At 41.2% G+C, this 22,051-nt stretch overlaps 1 long non-coding RNA gene across 1 annotated transcript in view; it reads right to left on the bottom strand.

The window, feature by feature from the left end:
- Window positions 1-20,441, bottom strand: part of LOC148186252 (uncharacterized) — a 74,679-nt gene extending 54,238 nt beyond the window's left edge. Inside the window, exons 1-2 of the long non-coding RNA XR_015775136.1 lie at window positions 20,235-20,441; window positions 2,290-2,348 (exon numbers count right to left, since the gene is read on the bottom strand). This is a non-coding gene — a long non-coding RNA (uncharacterized LOC148186252). The remainder of the gene's footprint in view (window positions 1-2,289; window positions 2,349-20,234) is intronic.
- Window positions 20,442-22,051: the final 1,610 nt, after the last annotated feature.

Below are 22,051 nucleotides of genomic sequence, written 5' to 3'. Positions count from 1 at the left end.
TCGATTCAACTTTGATGAAATCTCACCCAGCCTGTGTGTGTGTGTGTGTGTGTGTGTGTGTGTGTGTGTGTGTGTGTGTGTGTGTCTCCGCTCGATATTTCTTGAGCACAAACAGAGAAAATGCGAGCACTTTTAAAGGCTGCGGCGGTTGAAATCTGCATCCAGCTGCGCTCTGAGGATCAATGAGGGTCGGGGGTTGGGATGTAATCATTAACTCTGTGTGGGGGTTCCTTAGGCTGCAGGACGGCCGCGGACACACCGACCGAGGAGGGCAACACGCCCATCGCTGCACATCGGTCACCATCTAACACGTCAGAATACCAGCGCTCCTGATGTGAGTGAAAAACGCTGCAGGCGGACCCGTCAGCTGCTCTTCTGACGGCTTCACGCGAGGCGATAAACCCGATACTCGATGCATCGTGGCTTGTCCCATGTGCGATGTATAAAGACTTTATCGCCAACATCGAATAAAGCAATATCAGACGAGAGGCTGTGATTTTGACGATGCTCGCGCCTCGGTCCTCAGATGACGTTAAATCTCGAGTGTAATATGGCGAATACACAACTATTACCAACGAAACGAAAACGTGGAATCAAGATGTGCTCATGTTTTGGGGCCATTAGCTCTCAAACTAAAAAGCTTTTAGCCACTGTTATCTCCGTTTCCATGGAAACACAGAGTCTGACTAATCCCTGAAAAACAGTCAGTGACATCAGTCGAAAATATTTACGAAATGAAACGTGTTTACTGCTCCAGCAAGTCAGTCGGACCTCAGAAACGACCTGCAGACACGTTTTCTGGTCCCTCTGCAGTCCGCTGCGACTCGTGCTGATACTTTCAGAATTTCCCAAACTGAATAAATACAGCAGAAAGAAACAGAAACGCTCAGCTCGCTCAGTTTTGTTTCGACTCAGATATCTGCAGACAAAAGATCATTTACACCCGTAACTGTACCTGCATTTCCAACATCCATAAAATGTTCGTTAAAAAACCTTTTAGGCTTTTGGTTCCACGTTATCTGCATGCTGTGTGTACTGCGTGCACCAAACTACACTGACTACTTCAAAAAGTATCAGAATATTGATACTTTTACACATAAACTTTATGGTTTTTACTTATTCTGTTTTCTAAGATCCAGTTTTGCTTATGTCGTGTTGATTTTGTTTCCTCAATCAAACCATGAAGCTCTTCAAATTGCATTTCATTTGTTTGAAAGGTGCAATATGAATAAAACGTGATTTATGATTAACCATTGGAGGCCCGGTCTGTCAGATTTCATGTCGTCTGCATGTTTTCTGTGTGTGTGCGTCATTTATTCTCCATGTTTCTGCCCCTGACCCTCTGATTTATGACAAATTTCATTAATATGTTTGTCAATAATGCAAACCTGATTAGAGAGGCAGCAGCTGCAGAGGAAATGCCAGCAGTGTGTGTGTGTGTGTGTGTGTGTGTGTGTGTGTTCAGGTATAATAGTGGCTTTTAATGGCGGCTGATGAATGCACATAATGAGAGAGGATCGATAGTAATAAGCCGTCCTCCCACCTGCAGCTCCTCGCCGACACGTTTTTATTTACACCTCAAACACATCATCTGTGCGCTCGGCCTCGCCGCGTTACCCCCCCCCCCCCCCACGCTCAAACGTATCGCCATTTAAACGTGACGAAGAGGCCGCCGAGGTGCCGTCACAATAATCCATCATGTCTTCCAGTGGCGGCATCCAGCCGCGCGCTAAATCCAATCTGAGCCGGGTCAACGCCGAGTTTCCCCCCGAACGGCCCCCCGCCGGGTCCGCCCATCAGTTAGCTTTTCTCAACAGCAGCCCGCCACGGACACGTTACAAACACACACGGTACAAACACACGTCGCACACACACTCGTTACAAACACACACGTTACAAACACACTCGTTACAAACACACTTGTTACAAACACACACATGACCAACACACACACGGAGATAAAAATATTTGACACACTGCACAATCTGTTGCTGTCACTCGTGTTTCGACAGAAAATAGTCACATTTGCATCCTTTTGTTTGAGTATTTGTCTGAAGAAACTAAAGATATCATTACGACACAGACGAATTATTACTGATTAGTCTGCTCAGGGTTATATTTAGTCATTTTTATCTCTGTTTTTTGTGTCATTTTGTCATCTGCTGTAATTTAATTGTCTTTTAGGACCAATTTCAATTCTAATAAAAATTCAAATACAATTAAAAAAAAAGATATAAGACGGTTTGAGTGCGTTCAGTGTGAAACTAACGTGCAAACTTTGAAACTCACGTTTAGCTGCTGCGACAGGCTGCTGGACTCTTCCTTCGCTGCTCCTCAAGTCCACCGACCTGCGTTAAATAAAAACACACGTAAACATTAGGAAACAGGAAACAGGGGAATCAGACGTGTTTTTGCGGCGAGGCTCCTTCAGAAGACGCCGTGGTGAGAACCTGAGCACTTGTTGCTGCTGAAGACGCTGATAGTCGCCGCGTTATCGGCTCTCGGCTCTCAGCCTGCCGTGATTAAGTGGGCGACTCTTTAAACTTTCGGGACAATCATTACTGTGTTATCAGCTGCCGCCGCTCTCTGCGACGCTGCGTTCCCATCGAACGCCGCTGCAGCACGTCAACACTCTGACACAGAGAATCACACGTTTATCTGAACTCTCAGTCGATGATTTTTAGGGACGGCGGTTTGGGTTAATTTTGCTTACGATAGCCGTCACTTTACTTTTTAATTAAAAAAAAAAAATTAGCTACTGGCGCTGTTTGTTTCTGCAGATAATGAGTAAATAATAGTAAAAGTAAGATAAAATAAAGATAAAATCTGAATACACATCATGCATGACATAAGATGGAAACTAAAATAAACAAAACTAAAATCATCTGACATTATTAATAATAAATAAGTCTACCAATAGAGTGCATAAAATGCATAAAAATTTAAGAAAATACAACATTTTAAAGAGGTGCAGCAGTGCATAAGTGCAAAGCAAAATGCAAAGTAGTTAAGTTGATAATACTAGAAAAAGGAAGAAAAATAATATTATAATAAAAATGCAATTTGGATATAAAAAAATAATAAAAAATAATAAAATAGAAAAATAAAATAAAATAAATATAAAAATTAACATATAAAATAAAACTTATTGAGAATATATTATTAAAAATATAGCTAAAAATAGTGTATAAAATGCATAAAATTAAGGAAAATACAACATTTTAAAGAGGTGCAGCAGTTAAGTCGGCGCTAGTTAAAGTCTAAAGCGAAGAGAGAAGTTTTTAGTTTTCTTTTTAAATTATTTAGCGATCCAGCTTCTCTGATATCTGTCGGCAGTTTGTTCCACAGCTTAAACTGACAGACGCTGCAGCAAAAACTTTCTTTTGGCTGTTTTTGCAGACGATCGCAGCAAAAACGCAAAATGTGAAAACTTATTTCCACAATTTTTCCCAAACTTTTAAGGATTTTGACTAGTTCCATGACTTTTCCAGGCCTGAGAAATGTAACTATGAAATTCTTAATGACCATGAAAGTCCTGTTTTCTTGTGTTTTTGCGCGTCGTTGACGTGTTTGCGTGCGTCGGCGTTATACGTCTCCACGGCGCGGGAGACGGCGAGCTCTGACGCAGCAGGAGGCCGAGCACACGGAGAGCTTTGAGGAGTTTTCTCCGGAGGCGACATGAGTGTGTGACAGCGAGGAGGAGTGAGGAGGACAGGTTCATCTATTTGGAGACGGACAGAGCTCCCACGCTGGGGCAAACAGTCTATAAGAGAATGTAAATGAAGTGGCCTGTGCCAACACAACACCACTTTCTCTCTATCATGAATAAATATTAGTGCTTCTCGCTCTGCGGCCGCCCGGCTCCTTCTCCCACAATGTGCCGCGTCACATTCCTCGCTTCCTGTTGCTACACCCGCCGTCTTCATTGTCCCCGGCGGCGAAGACACGCAGGGAGGGAGGGGCCGGCCGGCGTGTTATCAAAGAGCCCGCGGGATGGTAAACACAAAGTCATTAACCTGCGACCCGCCGGCATGTTTGGAGAGCAGATTCCCCGGAGCCTCGGGGACGTGTCAGGACGAGACGGGCTCATCAAACCGGCTTTACCGTCACCGCGATGACACCGAGGAGATCTGCGCTCGTGTCCGCGGCGTCCTCTGGAGACGCCACGCTCAGGGTGAACACCCAGGAGAAGACGAGGTCTCAGCTACTCGGATGCAGATATCTGAGAGAAACTCTGTCCACGCGAAGGTCGTTTTTTCCAAATCTGTCCGTCCACACAACCAGAGCTCATGCACACTGTCACCAAAAAATTTACCGATAATTTTACCGATAATTTTACCGATAATTTTACCAATGATATTACAGGACTTTGAAGCTAATTTTAAAGACCATAAATCCTCCGATACGACCATCCATACTCCTTATCGTTTTTTTCATGACTATATAATAGTAATGTATAAGATAAAATTAATACATATTATCTTAAAAAAATGTATTCAGAACGGGACTAGAAAATTTTAATATAATTTTTAAAATCTAATATTTAAACATAAAAGAGACTGTATTTATGGGGGGTGATGGGGAGGGGCATACAGAGTTAAATGACTGTATTTTCTATTTACTTTTCTACTGATCAATTTTGTCATTTTTTTCCTATTTTTAATTTTTGGTTGTTTTTCTTAAATAAGAAAAGTATTTGACTTTTTTATTTAAAAAAATGCTTTGCTCTACATTTTTTCTTTTAAAGTTTTTTAAATTTTTGAAAGAAAACATTTTGGCTTTTTTTTATTTTGGCAAATTTCTTCATTTTTTTTAGGCAACTGTTTTCTTTAATTTTTTCTTTTGCGATTTTTAATGAAAAATTGTTGGCCTTTTTTGACTATATTTTGTTTTATTTAAAATTTTTGGCAAAAAAGGCAATTTTTTAATTACAAATTTCTTGGGAGTTTTTTAGTTTTTGACCAAAATATTTTGTCTTTTTTTTTTAGCAGTTGGCTCTTTTTATTTAATTTTTGAGGGGAAATTTTTTTCGATCTTTCAAGAAATTTTTTTAAAGTTTTGGGTGATTTTTCAAGAAAAAAATTGGATGATTTTTTTTCTTTGAAAAAAATAATCTCTAACTTTGTTTTGTGTTTTGTCTCTTTTTTTTAAATTTCAGTCAAAATAAAAGTGTAGAGAGGTGGACAGAGTTTGTCACCAGAACTGTACACAATCCTACAAAAAGAGCAATTAAAGGGATATTTCACCAGTTTTCAACCAGCTGTATACTAAAACAATGTGTGTGATGTGTAGATGAAGTGTGATAAATGTCCCTGATGAAAACCTGTCCCTGGATTTTATTTTACTGTCCTCGCAGCCGTTTCGTCCCCATCAGGAGACAAACACCAGCCGTCAGTTTGGGGTTTGACGGATGAGCTCAGCGGCGTGATATTTGGTGGTGATTGAAGCCCACAGGTTGACATAATTATCACACATCAGTCCTTCAGTCTCTGTCCCGCCGTCTCTGAGGGATTTCACACTCTGTGGTCTTAGCCGGAGGTCAGAGGTCGCCCCCCGTCCCCCCGTCAGCTCTCCCCCGAGTCATTTCCATTTTAATGTCACACTTCCAATCTATCAGAGGAGTGACGGACATCACAGAGCGGCTCTAAGTCCCCGTCCCCCGGGCTGCAGGGGGACACGACGTCTCTCAGTGTCAGAGTCTAGATCTGCAGTTCAGGGAATTCTGCACGATTTCCAAAAAATCCACCAATGTGTCAAAAACCTGGACGCTCTTTGAGAGGCGGACATCAAGGAAGTCCAGGTCTTTTATTTTGGAGGGGTTGAAAGGGAATGTTTTTTGGATTAAGGACATTTAAAGGATTTTAGGGAGTTTTAAGACGTTGCTGAGATTTCAGGGTGTTTCTGGAATTTTAGGACATTTCTAGGATTTCAGGATATTTTGAGGATTTTAGTACGTTTGTAGGATTTTAGGATTTTTCTTGGATTTTTGGATGCTTCTTGGGTTTTAGGACATTTCTAGTATTTTAGGGAATTTTTAAGGTTTGGGGATTTTCCTCAGATTTTAGGACGTTTCTTGGATTGCAGAATGTTTCTGGGATTTCAGGACATTTTTAGAATTTAAGGACATTTCTTTTGAGGATATTTAGGATTTTACGACAATTGTAGGATTTGGTATATTTCTCAGCTTTTAAGGATGTTTCTAGGAGTTTTGGACATTTCTAAGATATTAAGACATTTCCAGGATTTTAAAACATTTTTACTGTCAATTATAAAATGTTTGGGGGCCACCAGGGGCCCTGTCAGGGGCCAGATTTGGCCCTCAGGCTGTTCTGGGTTAAAGTAGAGGTGGTCTTTAATACTGTATGTTGGAGCAGAAATAAACATTACATACAGTTTATTTGAATTATGGCCTACATAATATTCGGGATGCACTAAATGTGAAATTGTGGGCCGACTGGACGTTTTTGTTGGAACGTGTCCGTTGAGACTGAAGACAAAAAGCTGCAGCTGAGGACTCAACGTTCAGCGGCTGAGAGGCAGAGAGACGGAGGATAAGAGGGAGATAAAGAGCGTAAAGATGGAGCTGAAGATGGATTGTGGGACCGAGCAATTCCCTAAACTCTGATGATTCCTGCTCTTACATCTGTCACAGGAGGAGGAGGAGGAGGAGGAGGAGGAGGAGGAGGAGGAGGAGGAGGAGGCGCCATACATAATTAATGACATCATTTCAACTCCACTATTGACTAAACAAATGCATAAATCACAGCGGCCCGAGTCAATAGACGCGGAAACATTTAATCATGTTGTAAATAATGACTACTGTTCCCATAATGCCGTAATTATTCCGAGCTGTCAGAGGACACGTGAAGCGGCGGCGAGCAGGAGGCCGCGCCGCCGTGAGTGACAGCGGCGCGGGGCGAGTGGCAGCTGAAAAGTGGCTGTCAGAAAATGCACTGGATATTTGCTGTTTTGTTTATCAGCCGGCCGGCGCTGAATAAAAGTGGAGGAACATGTCGAGGCTGTCCGTCCGCCTTTTCATCTGCCGCCTAAATGGGTCTGGGGATTGGAGAGTGCAGTTTATCCCTCCATTCTGCCCGACAGAGAAACCATTTAAAGCCGGGCGCCGAGGAGACAGCAGTCTGTCACCAGAGACACGCTCAAATCAACTCTTCACATGCCGCTGCTCCAACTTTCTGCTTCCTGCCTCCCGCCACATGTTTCAGGGCCCCCATACCGCCACCCCCATACCGCCACCCCTCACACCGCTGCCTCGTTCACACCGCCACCGAATCACACAGCCACCGAATCACACCGCCACCGAATCACACCGCCGCCTCCTTCACACCGCCGCCTCCTTCACACCGCCACCCTTCAGACTGCCCCCGAATCACACCGCCTCCTTCACACCGCCGCCTCCTTCACACCGCCACCCTTCACACCGCCACCGAATCACACCGCCGCCTCCTTCACACCGCCACCCTTCAGACCGCCACCGAATCACACCGCCGCCTCCTTCACACCGCCGCCTCCTTCACACCGCCACCCTTCACACCGCCACTCCTAGAAAAGTACTTGAATCCTAAAAACATCCTAAAATCCTAGAGTTTCTAAAATCCAAGAAACGTCTGAAAAATTTAGAAATGTCCTGAAATCCTAAACATGTCCTGAATTCCTAAAAATGTCCTGAAATCTGAGAAATGTCCTAAAATCTTAAAAACCTCCCAATATCCCAGTAATGTCCAAAAATCTTGGAACCGTAAATGAATAAAATGAAATAGACTAAAAAAATTAAAAATCATGGAAATTTCATCAATTTTCTGATTCACTACGCCCGTAAAAATCACCGTTATCTTTATCAGAATCACAGCAGTGACCTGTATTATTTCTGACCGAAGCTCGATGATTTGGGGATTATAAGAAGGTGTTTTTGGGGGCTACACGGCGGCCGTGTGACCTGCCGCCTGCAGGTCTGCCGCCTCACACGCCATCACTCCTGGCTGTCAGCGTCTTAGCATGTAATGCAGATCCTTCACAAACAGAATGATGTTTTCCACATTGTGAGAGGCGGCTGGTTCCAGTCGCTGCGCTCCCCTCACGCCTGACTCGGGATATTAATGCGCTCCAGTAACTGTTAATTTCACTTTGGAGAAGTGATTTATGGGTAGACGGCGAGCAGAGGCAGAATCTAATTGAGATCAGAATGGCTGTTTCTCACACAGTCACGCCTGCACCTTCCAGATGGGGCACCGTGATTAATGCATAATGAGCAAATAATCCATGAAATTAATAAAAAACTATTCTTCAGCTCTTCATGGAGAGCAGAATAAATACAGATCAAAGTGTTTCTGTTTGTGAAGGCAGAGCAGCAGCGCCATTCATCTGCGTCCGTCTTCATAAAACAACGAGCGGCACGGACGACGAGCTTTCTGGACCATTAATGTCTCCATCCCTCACATCAGATCAACCGCATCAACGAAAACGCCAGCGGAGGACCCCCCCCACCCACAGACAGAGGACCTGGGAGACCCTGATGTCCAAATCTGTAAAATCTGTATGAATGCAAGGTCTGAGAAACCTCAGAAAATATGAAAAATCTCCTAAATCTGAGAATTGTCCTGACATCCAAGAAACCTCCTAAAATATGAAAAACGTCCCAAAATCCTACATCTGCTTTTTCTTTTTTTTTTTTTTATAATTTGTCAGTTTAAAAAAACTGCCTTTTTATTCTTGAAAAGTTAAGGCAAAAGAGGATTTTTTTACTGAAATTTTTTTGAGTGATTTCTGAAGTCAGTTTTAAGGCATTTTTTTTCCATGTCATTTTATTTTTTTTTATTTTTTGTCTTTTTGTACTAATTATTATATCATTTTCTTGTTTTTTGACTTAACTGCTAATTTTCAGTTCATTTCCATGTTTTTTTTTTCTCTTTTTTTTTTAATTTTCAGGTAATTTCCTTGGTGGTTTTTTATCTTTCGTCCATTTTCCTGTTATTGAATTTTCTTAATTTTCCAATTTTTGTTTGTCCTTTTTCTTGCTTTTGTGTTGTTTTTTTTTTTTGCCATTTTCCGGGTCATTGAACTTTTCACTCATTTCTTGCCAATTTTTGGGTAATTTTTCATCGCTCTCTTTCCGTGTTTTTGAAAGAAATCCAGCTGCTCAGGTGTCAAAGATGCAGGTTCTCCAATGTAAGAATTTTCTTCATTTTTTCGGGTGTTTGCTGCCAGACAAAAACAAGACTTTTAAAAACGTCATTTTAGAACAGAATTTTTCTGACACTTTTCCAGACAAACTGAAAGCAAACGTCCCTAAAAGTGCTCCTTTTAAGAAAGTGCTCAGATCGCCTCGATCAGCAATAAAGGGAAAGGTGTGATTTAGACTCATCATTAGAATATCTAAGCAGAGCACATTAGCCATCTAAGTGTACTTGAGAAGACGGATGCTGCAGCCAAAGGGAAGATGGTGAAAGAAGTGGCCCGTTAATCGATTGACAGAACTCTAAGGTTTTCATCCTAAAACCAGCAGCTGCTTCTCCGTCACGCAGATCCATAACACTAAAACACCTCTCTGCTGAATCTCTATTGATTTTTACATAAGAATTCATCTTTCTGCATTAGAACACAGAGGGAACAAAGACCAATCAGCTCCATTCGTCAGCGGCTGATGGATGCGTCCTCGTTGAGCGTGTCCGCGGGGTTAAAGTGCCTCCGCGGTAATGAGCTATGTGTTTCATGAGGAGGTGAGATGACATCACGGTATTTATTTGCGTAGCATGACTCCGCGCCGCTCTGACCCGCATAGCTCACATTTCACACATAAGCCATTTACACAGCTGGAGGCAGAGCTGCGAGGCCGAGACGCTCCCATCGGCAGGACCAAAAAGAGACCAAAAGTCCCTCTGATCAGTCCAGAGGGACGTGTCCCACGTGGTCAGCAGGATAACCCCGACCGTAACACACTGGGGACGCAGCGTGAGCACACGTTTATGGTGTAGGACAGAACCGACTGTATCCAGCAAATAAACAGATAGACCCTTATTGTCCAGTTTGCAGCATAAAATAAAATATAAACACATATTCACATACACCAGTACACACACGCACAAGGACATCTCACTCATGACCACATCCACACCCACACCCGTAAAGCTTTAACATATGTAAACTTTAACAATATATATGTAAATAGGTGGCATGAAATATTATTTCATATACAAATTATCTGCTGCAGCAAATATGATCAGAGTTTCCTCTTATAATAATACTAATATAATAATATAATATAATAATATAATGTAATGTAATACGAGACATTTCTGCACTCGTCTATCAGTTTAATCCAGCGCACTTTAAAAAATGTTATACATTAATTAAATTTTTCTACTTTCATTCAGTTAATTTTTTAGCCAGCATCAGCCCTAATCATACATTTCAAATGTTTATTTATTCTCAGAATTTTAACCCTTTAAATGCCTTTTTTGTCATCATGCCGCTATGTATTCAGATGGAAAAAAATGCTTTTTTTTCCCAATATCCTCCATGTATCTGAGTGTAGCTGCTGACAGTCTGGGATATGTCAGTGTGTGAGTGTAGCTGCTGACAGTCTGGGATACGTCAGTGTGTGAGTGTAGCTGCTGACAGTCTGGGATACGTCAGTGTGTGAGTGTAGCTGCTGACAGTCTGGGATACGTCAGTGTGTGAGTGTAGCTGCTGACAGTCTGGGATACGTCAGTGTGTGAGTGTAGCTGCTGACAGTCTGGGATACGTCAGTGTGTGAGTGTAGCTGCTGACAGTCTGGGATATGTCAGTGATCAGCAGCTACATTGACTGTGACAGGTCACCTAGTGGAAATAGCATGTATTTCCTCCATATGCCAAATATGGTCAAAATGACCTCATCAGGTGGAAAATAGTCAAAATGACAAATTCAGAGTCAAAAGCCCAGAATGACACCCAGAAATAATACAAGTCCTGTTTTTCTGCTCTGATGGCTGTGGGATCAAAAATGTCAGTTTGAATGGGTTTCAATGGAGCATTTTTGGACCTGAACAGTCTGAATGTAACTATTTAGTTTCCACAGTGTATTTTAGACTTATTGTAGGAGCTGAGCTGCAAATTCACTGATTACACTCAAATACACAATCTGGACTACATTTAGGACACATGCATCAACACACACACAGTTATCACAACAGGAAGGAAGAAAGAGACGAAAATGCAACAAAATAAATATGCTCATGCTCCTCAGTAAGTGTGCTGCGGTCCACTCGGGGTCTCTCAGCCCCCCTCCTGATGCTGGACCAGGACTGAAATGAAGTCCCGAGGGAGGGCAGCGATTTCAATTTACTTAGAAAGCGGGCGTGCACTTCTCTCTCAATAAATACCTGCGGATTGGATTGGACACACTTAAAGTCATTGGCTGTAAATGAGCGAGAGCGTGAGGTCACCAGACTTTATAGACCCATTATAATGTGCCTGGGACCGACCCGGCGGACACGGCACGGCGTTCAGCTCTAACACCGTAAACATGTTCAACCACACTGAATTATTCACACTCGCCATCACACGCAGCGGGCCGGCCGATCACCGAAACAGGCTGCACCGGGCCGATCGACCCGACGATTGATTCTGATCATCTGTGCGACTCGTCACGACGCTGACGCATCGACGCGCTGCACGTGTTCGACTCACAGGAGGACCAGGTTACAAATGCCATTATTTCACCGTCTGACTGTGTGTTTGAAAAGAGTTCATGTGTAAAAATGGGAATCACAAGACGGGTCATCTGTTAAAGGATCCGTGACAAACACAAAAAAAAAAGGCCAGCAAACCTTAGACACTTTACATCTGCACGTCATTATGTAGCGAATACGCCAAGGTTATATTTAGGCATATTATATTTTGGTTTGAAATACATGGTTTGAGTTCCCGCTAGAAATGCAGTAATGTTCTGGTAAAATTCGGCTGTTTTTGATGCAGCTATCCCAGCTGCAAACACAGTGACGTCTCTGCAAAAAAACCCTCTTCTTCCCAGTATCCCTGCTGGAAATGCAAAGATGTCTCAATAAAAAAAAAACAACGTTTCATGCTAGAGCAGGCGGGCAGTCGGACATGTACGCGTGCTGCAGCGGGCTGTCGGACTATCCCACACCCACTCTTTGCCACTTTCCCGCTAGAAATGCAGTGATGTCTCAATCAAATTCAGCCATTTTTGATGCCCCTTTCCAGCTGAATAAAGCTCGGTGATGGTAAAATTCAACCACTTCAGTTGCCCAATATTCCCGCTGGAAATGCAGCAATGTTTCTGCAAAATTCAATTTAATATTTTATTTATCTGAATTACAAAAACAAATGAAATGTTTGATAGCCTGCTATAATAATAAAATGAAAACTTTATCTTATGTATCGTTACCAGGTTTTCCTCTGGGGACACAATTTGTAGATGGGAAAAAAAGGAATTAAATCGCAATATGTGTTATCGCAACACTCAGCATAGTGAAAGACATTTAAAATCGCAATAATATATCATTATGGCGATAATATCGGAGTATTATGTGCACGCTGTGTGCATTACTTGATAATTTCAGTGTATTTCTGTTTTAAAAAATTACCCAAAATTGTTGATTAATTTTCAGTTTTTTTATTTCTTGTGTAACTGTGCTCCTGTGTTGCAGCAGTGGGTTTGTGTTTGGACCAGTAGACTCTGACTGGGGCTGGCAGCTGATTCCCAGAGCCTCTTTGTCCCTCTGACCCCCCCTCGGTCACCCCCCCTCGGTCTCGGTCCCTGGCCCATGGAGGCCCCTCAGCGGGGCCCCTTTGTAATCCCATAAAGTGGAAAAATACCACTTTGTAACAATTTGTCTCACAGCAGTGTTTGGTGTGAAACGTGTGCTCTGCTCTCTATAACCAGCCACCATGACAGTTACCCAGCATGCACCACAGCAGGACAGCTATATCTCCGTTAACCAAGTCTCTTTTGGCTCGTGGACGCTTTAAAACAAACAAAGCTTGTTTTTTTGTTGTTTTTTTTAAATTCTGGACAGTTTTTAAAGAAATAATTTTGTCAAATTAATTTTTAGAAATGTTAGTGTTTTTTTTAAAAGAACGTTTTGGCTTTTTTTCTTTTTTTTCTTTAAAAAATTATTATTACTAATTATTTTAAGAAAACATTAAAGCATTTTTTTCTTTTTTAAGAAATCGTTGGCAATTCTTAAAAAAAACATGCTGGCAATTTTATTTTTATTTTTGATGATTTTTAAAGGAAATATTTGGGTGATTTTTTTCAAGGAAACATTTTGACAATTTATTTTTCTTTAAAGGTTTTTGGTGAATTAAAAAAAACATGCTGCAGGTTTGAAAGGAGTATTTTCCCTTTACCAAAAATGACACCATTTATCACAGCCAGCGATCGTTGGATTTGTATTTCCAACAGTCCTTGAACACATCATGTGTTATAAAGGTTTGTGAAAAAAATCCATGACTTTTCCAAAACTTTCGGGGTTTATTAGTTTTCTGGAAATTGCTTTCTGCAAATTTTATGACTTTTCCAGGTTTTCCATGAGCACAGGAAGCCTGTAAAAACAGAGTTTGATGTTTGAATGTAGCTGCAGCGAGTGCAGAGCAGCTCGCAGATAAAAACAGGTCAGAAGTCACGGAGAATAAAGAGCGAGACGTGCAGCGCGCGGGGCAGGACTGCATTTGTAGGATTAGAAATCAGGTTAGAGAATCATCTTAAAGACAGATGAAGAATTTATAATTTAATGATAAACAAATTGTAATGATAATGGCTCCCCGAGCAACAAGATGGACATTCTTAAAGGAAACCATCATTGGATTAAATACTTAAACATCGATCCATTTTCCTTCCAGAGGAGACGCCATCAAACACACACACACACACACACACACACACACACACACACACCTGTAAATATTTTTTCTTCTTTTTAATATACATATTGAATATTATAAGGGCTGAAGCTATTCTTTCCTACAATAAACTAGAAGATAAACTTCAGTAAAGTTATGCTTACAGTTGGGACACGACTCTCTGTCCACAATTCAACTATTAAATAATAATAAATACGCACGTCTTTAACCCTTAGGGACTGTTTGGTCCATATCAGTCTCTTTTCTTCTTCCTGTTGTGATAACTGTGTGTGTGTTGATGCATGTGTCCTAAATGTAGTCCAGATTGTGTATTTGAGTGTAATCAGTGAATTTGCAGCTCAGCTCCTACAATAAGTCTAAAATACACTGTGGAAACTAAATAGTTACATTCAGACTGTTCAGGTCCAAAAATGCTCCATTGAAACCCATTCAAACTGACATTTTTGATCCCACAGCCATCAGAGCAGAAAAACAGGACTTGTATTATTTCTGGGTGTCATTCTGGGCTTTTGACTCTGAATTTGTCATTTTGACTATTTTCCACCTGATGAGGTCATTTTGACCATATTTGGCATCTGGAGGAAATACATGCTATTTCCACTAGGTGACCTGTCACAGTCAATGTAGCTGCTGATCACTGACATATCCCAGACTGTCAGCAGCTACACTCACACACTGACATATCCCAGACTGTCAGCAGCTACACTCACACACTGACATATCCCAGACTGTCAGCAGCTACACTCACACACTGACATATCCCAGACTGTCAGCAGCTACACTCACACACTGAGGAGGTGGAGACTGAAAATACATAGTGTCATTATAAAACCTGGCATTTAAAGGGTTAATAATATGATAATGAATGAATATTTGATATTTATGATTAGGACTGATGTTGCTTAAAAAAATAAACTCAATGAAAGTAGAAAATCATATTAATGTATAATATTTTTTATAGCCGGTTTTGGAAAAGAACATTTTGTGCGCAGAGTGATACGAGTGCGTGTGATATTAAAGGGTTAAACATCATGCCTGTTTTTTTGTTTTTTTTTCCACGATGCCGGCATGCCGTCTAAAAACATGGAGCCACATGATGTTTGTTTCTGTGTAAAAATGCAAAGATGGGACTCTGAGTGAAAGGGTCCAGTGAGAGGGGAGTCTCCATCAGACCGGGCCCCTCAGTCCGAGAGCTTCAGGCGGGGACGGGGCATGGTGGCGTCCCTCCTGAGCTGAGTTTCCTCGCCGTGACGGACGCCGTGACAATAAATAAGTGTATGAACGATGAGGAGGGAGGGAGAGCACAATAACCTGCTGAACTTGAGAACCTCTCCTCATCGATTATGGAAATGTCTCCGCCGCTGACCCGGGGCGTTATGAGTCTTAAGTATTGATTAAATACGCAGAGGAAAATACTTTGGCAGTTAAATCAGACGGTGATTCGATTAGCTCCAACCCGCCGCCGCTCACAATCAGCCGCTGTTTAAAAGCATTTGGGTTTTTGTGCAGGGGCTGCGTTGTGTGGAGATTGAATTAACTCCGGTGCCATGTTAATGCGCCGTGACCTTGGGTGGGTTGATGACCTCTGAGCTCTGACCCGTGTGGCGGGGGGACGTCTGGTCATCGGCGGGGTGAGGGGAGGTGCACTTAGCCCCTCTGTGTTGTGGGTCGTCTCCGGTTCGGCTCAGACGCATCCAATCAGCCGGCGCTGGGATCAATAGATTCTCCGAGGTTGACTTCATAAGTAGGTCATAAGAAGCATTTGGGATATTAGCGGCGGGTGGAACGAGTTCGTGCTCCGGGACTCGTCTGCACTCAAACTGAGAGCGCCCATCAATACATGTGGATATTGATAACGCTCTCCAAATCTGTGAGTTAATGGCGGCGGCGCCCCGTCAGAGCGGCAGCAGCTTCTTTTAATGGATGTGAGGAATTAAACGACTTGATTAACCACCAACGTGACGCTGCTGCGGAGTTTCACACCTGAAAACCTAATAAACCTAACCTACGATATTTGGCATTTTGCCGACTGTCTGCATCTGCATTTATTTTACTAAACACAGAAAAAAAATAATTAATTAAAAAGTGCAAAGTAAGTGTCATCATGGGAGGAACCAGGGCTGGGCCATTATACCTACAATCGGTATCACGGTTTATTTAACACTGTAGCGCGATTATGATTAATAAACGATTATTTTTTTATTGTTTTTTGCCCTCATAGTTGACTGACACGGTTTCATGTGACCATGGTGTGTTGGAGTGTAATAAACATATGATTTATTATTATTTCTCAAACTCTCCAGAATGATATAAGAATGAAAAGCTCCATTTTAAACAAACTTCAGGTAAATTTAAGCACATTGTGCTGATAACAGACTAACCTTAATCGTTTGTCTTTAGAAAAACAGTTTTGAGTCGTCTTACTTCTTCAGTCGCTGCCAACATTCCCAGTTAGAAAAAGGGTGAAAATAAGGTCATGTGCTCGTGGCCCCGGGCCCCAAATCACTACATCTGCCCCTGGTAATAATAACGATATTCTATGAACCTCTTCATTCATCTCGTGAAACCTCAGCACCACTGAGCCATTTTGTTAAACTCAGATATTAAAAATGTAAATTTACACCAGTTCTGATGCATCTGTTAAATTTGGGGACTGTTTGATTATGTTAAGGCCTTCCATGCGGTAATACATTTGCACAAAAAATACTAAGAAAAACTTCTTTAAAACCAATAGGTACACAATATGTACATATTGTTGAAATTAGATGTTAAAATTTGGCGACAGCTGAATTGTTCGTGATGAGCGCTGACAGTGTCGCCTCCTGCTTGTGACCGAGCGTCTCTCGGCTGCACAGATATGAGGACAGAGTCAACATGTTGTGTCTGCCGGGAGCGACCCCGCCGCCGTGATTTATGGTCCTCGGAGCAGGAAGAGGCCCTTTCATGGCGCGGCGGCTGCCTGGGAAAGTTGGTGTACATGAGAGAAAGTTGTCGGCTGCGTGCGGATGGAGGCGGAGGCGAGCCGCAGCACAAGGCTCAGATTGTTTCTTGTTTTCTCGGTCAATTCGCCGCAGGACTATAATGCTGTTTTCCCATGCTCGCCAAGGCCCCGCCGTTTGTTTAGCCATGTCGCAACCGGGCGTTAATGCCTCTTTAGTTATGTCACCCGAGCGGCCGAGGAGGAGCTTCACTCAGGATCCTGTTAACCCCGTCACCTCCAGCCGGCAGCTCACCGCAGCTCAGTCACTCTCATTCACAGACTGCCGGACAGTTTCTGATATGCTGCCAGAGCTTCACGTCTCGTCCGTGAGAGGACACATCGACGCGTCTGAAAGGTCTTTGAGGTTGTACAAAGTCCTCTTTACAAACAGTTAGTTAACCCTTTAAGGTCGCTTTAATATCACACACACTCATACCGCTCTGCACACAAAATGCTCTTTTCAAAATCAGGCTATAAAAAATATTATACATTAATATGATTTTCTACTTTCATTGAGTTTATTTTTTTTAATCATAATCATAAATATCAATTATTCATTAATTTTCAGAGTTTTAACCCTTTAAATGCCAGGTTTTTGTCATGATGACACTATGTTTTTAGATGGAAAAAACACAAAATAATTAATTATTTTCAAAATACAACATCCTGTTGTTTTTTTATTGTCATAGCCTGGATATGTCAATAACTATCAGCAGCACTGACTTTTATACATTATTATTTTTTGTGCAGTGTCAAATACTCACACGCATACCACTCTGCACACAAAACGCACTTTTCAAAATCCGGTTAGAAAAATATTATACATTAACATGATTTTTTTCTACTTCCATTAAGTTAATTCTTTTAACAAACATAAATCCCAATCATTAATATTAAATATTCATACATTTTCACAACCTTTTAAATGCCAGCTTTTTGTCATGATACTACAAAGTCTTAAATAAAAATGAAATATGTTCAATGTACTACATGTAAAGTAGCTGTTTTTTTTCTGCTGACAGTCTGGGATATGTCGGTGATTAGCAGCACCATGAAGCAAAATCTCACTTTGTGATATCAGCTCAAATCAGCATGTTGTCCGATAACAATATTGTATTTTAAAGCCGATATCTGCCGGTATCAATGGCGTGCCGATATTATCACGTATGCCCACATAAAGACATCATCCAAACCAAATCCAAAAGTGTTTGTTGATGGTTTTCTTGGTGTTTCTCACTCTGCATGTGGGATTCTGCTGCTTCGATTCCCATCAGGTCGAGTTTGAAAAACTTTCTGCGTGAAACACACGGAGCCTCATGTGAATCTCAGTGTAACAGTATCAGCCATGCCCAAAAATACTGGTCAAATAGCCAAATTTTCAGTGATTCATGAGCTTAGCTGTGTCATCCAGAGTAGAGTGACGGCTGAAAAACAAAATATAAGAGTTGTTGATGGTTGGACTATTCTGCTCTGCACAACGTTAATGCAAGAGGCATTCAAGAGATTTTTTTTTTTAATTTGTAAAAATTCACCAGATATATTGTGATTTTATGATGCAACATCAGAAGAAAAAAAATATCAGAAAAATACCTACTTTCCATGTCTTAGCATTTTTAAAACTTTTGAGAAACCAATTTAAGATATTTTAATATAATTATAGCCTTTTTTAATAAATTCAATACCTTTTAGGACTTTTTACAGTTTTATTTTAACCTGCCTGACCTGTTACACACATAAAATATCTGTTTTGTCTCTGTTAACTTTCATCAGGCATTTAAACATGAATATGTGGTTGTGATTATGGGAACAGCAGGACAGGTGCGATCTGTCTGCAGGTAACCTCTGCAGCTTCATCCTGCTTTGTTGACTTTGTTCAGTGATTACTTTAACGAGGACGAATAACTGCGACTTATACACACTTTCCTCTAAATCCTGGCCTTGTTTGTGCTGAGCGCAGCCGGACGCACGTCCTCTTTTCATCTGATTTCATTTTGTTTGATTTTACAGGAGCCAGTAAAACACGCCGTGATACCCCGAGCTGTTAAAGTGTAAAGAGCCTCTGCAAAACAAGCCGTCACCGGCCTGCCAATAAAAAATGAAAACCCATTTAAGCGGATGGAGGTGCAGCAGTGTGTCTGCGGTCAGTCAATAAACCAAACAGCAGGCCGGCAGGTCGGATCAGGCTGAGCCAGCGTCCGTCCGCCGCCGCCGACAAGGTCACCGCGGAAACGTGAAGCTCCAACAGACACAAAACAAAAATCCAATTTAAATATCAATACCCTCTCTGATATTTGTTAAAGTTACAAACTTTGAGGACCTCTGATTCGCTCTCTGCAGCTCCTGAACACAAAATACTTTACAAATACTTTTTAATTAACCTTTAGTGTCCGCCTTCATATCACACACACTCATATCGCTCTGCACACAAAATGCGCTTTTCAAAAATCAAGCTTTAAATAATATTATACATTAATAGGATTTTCAACTTCTATTGAGTTAATGTTTTTAACCAACTAATCATAAATATCAAATATTCATTAAATTTTTGAATTTTGACCCTTTAAATGTCAGTTTTTTGTCATGATGCCACTACACTATTTTCGATGTACTACAGATGTAGATTTTTTTGATGATCACAGCGTGGGATGTCAGTGATTAGCAGTACAGGCTGACAGATCACCGGCATGGCCAATTATCCAGGATTATCTGTATCATTATCATTATTTTAATGATCACCAATAAAATTAATTAATTAAAGTGTATATAAAGTGTCAGCCTGGGAGGAACTTTTACTAAATATTGAAATAAATATTTTCACTTTTGCCAAAAATGCATATTGGTTAAACTATATCAGTAACTGTTAATGATAGGTATCACCATAACCAGCCACACCAGCATGTCAAACCATCAAAGACCAGCAAGAACTGGGTCAGGACCATCTAAGACCACCAAAGACCAGCTAAGCCAACTAAAACCAGCTAAAACTAACTAAAACTAGTACCAACATAGGCTGGTTTTAGCTGGTTATGCTGGTGTGACCATCACAGCTGCACATATTTGTCTTTATGCATAAAACATGACAGAAGACTTAACTAGTTTATGTCCTTTACTTTTCATACGTCCCCCACATGACACTGTTATTTCTCCAGACTCAAGGACATTTATTTGGTTTTAATTCTACAGGAAGTTGAATGGATAAACCAGCTGGTCTGACCAGCCAAACCATTAAAAATATGCCCAAACTGACCTTAAACTGGTCAAAATGCCGTTTTAATCAGCATGTGTAATGTCCCGATTACACAAACCATTAAATATTATTTACACGCATATAACACTTTTTTCTCAGATAAATAAATAAATATTGAACTCACAGTTTTGCTGCAGGAGTCCGGCCGGTTTCCGGTCATCAATGGCGGTGTTTCCGGTCATCAATGGCGCTGACTGTTGTAACATTGACCTCATGACATAAATAAAGTCCAAATCGTCATCAAAGGACGCGGACAGTGTCCACTGTGTGTCTATTAGAGGACCGACAGTCCGTCCCGGTGTCCTCCCGGTTCACACAAGCTAACAGCCGTTAGCCGATGCTGCTAACGGCAGTTAGCACCCCGTTAGCTTAGCTGCTAACAGACACGCAGGTTAATGAACACAAACACGCCGAAGTCCAGCGAGATAATCCGAAAATTAGAGAAAACTCCGCGGTACCGTCTTCTCCGCCGCTGCTGGCTCTTCCTCCGGTTACCGGAACACCGACTGACCGATCGGCGGCGTTCAGCTCGGTTCAGCTTCTCTTCCGCTTCCCGTGTGCCCCGCCCACCTCACCTGCAGCCAATCAGACAGGTGTGACCCACTGACCAATCACAACACCGGAGCGTCAAAATAAGCTATTTTTATCATTAATGACGACATTATCAATCCTTTTAGTTCAAAAACATAACTTTTTACACTTGACTTTGTTTAGAAGGTGCATTATTGTTATTTTGACCCCTCATTTAACCATTTATGTGAATCTGAAAGTTATTGCTGACATAAATAAATGTAGGTTAATTATAGGCTAAATTTATCAAATGCACTTTTAAGGTGCTTTACTTGAGTATTTCCATTGTATGCTTCTAACTTCTGCTCCACCAGTACTTTATGTAACGTTTTAACAGTACACAATTAAACTTTATGATAACAGCACTTCATTTAACTTTATTTTAACTTTATATAAACATATGTACATATATAAATGAAAAAATGAGCACAACCTTAAACATCTTAGAAATGCAACATTAATGCAGCAGTAATATTCATCCAAAAACATCATACATAACAGGAAACACTGACAGTTAGCATCGGGTATTAGGTAGGCCTATGTACATTTCGACGATATATATGTGGTAAAATGTAATATTTGAAAGATTTGGGTTTTCCGGTGGTTTTAAGTCGATTCATCACCTGATTTAAATTTGACAGTTATTCCATATTTGTCTGTTTTCATGGTCTTTTGTATATCAACCATTAAAACTCGATCTCAGCAGCATTTAAAATCACTTTATTTCCACTAAATGTCCCCGATCAATAGATTCAGTGGTTGAAAGTTAATCTGATAATCTGGTTATTCGGTGGTGAACTTTGACTTATCAACTCAAACTGTCGACTAAATTATTTATGCTATGAACACTTGCTCTCTTTTAGTCACAACATGACATTATAGATATATTTTTCATACTTTCATCATACTTCATACTTCGTCATTTTTATTTTACATTTGTGATTCTTGACTTTTTAGTGTTTATTTGTACCAAAACACTCAGGCAACTTATTTCACCTGATCCTGAACAAAGTAACTCCACCCAAACAAGTACAAGAAAAACTGTTTTCTGTTTTGGTGAGATTTTTTGCCGTCAAATGCCCTCTTTTAAAACCTAAAAACCTTTTTTTCCCTCCCTGCTGAATCCTGAGTGTGGTGCAGATCATCATGTTTCCTCTGATGGTTGTAATTTATCATTTTACAGCAAAAGAACCCAAAGAATGAGTTTAACATGTTCACCTTTTCCCATAACTGCCTCTTAAATGTCACTTCCTGCTGCAGCGTAACGCGGCGTCCTGTGAAGGATGCGGCGCCGGGCTTCATTTTTCATCTCCGTACGTTAGATTTAATGTTGTTTCCCCCTGATGCTCGTCCACGGTCACATGTGTCACA

The sequence above is a fragment of the Plectropomus leopardus genome, chromosome 20, assembly GCF_026936395.1.
Source record: "Plectropomus leopardus strain MGB_pleo_1.0 chromosome 20, ASM2693639v1, whole genome shotgun sequence".
NCBI lineage: Eukaryota > Metazoa > Chordata > Actinopteri > Perciformes > Serranidae > Plectropomus > Plectropomus leopardus.
This window is presented reverse-complemented; position numbering and strand designations above follow the sequence as displayed.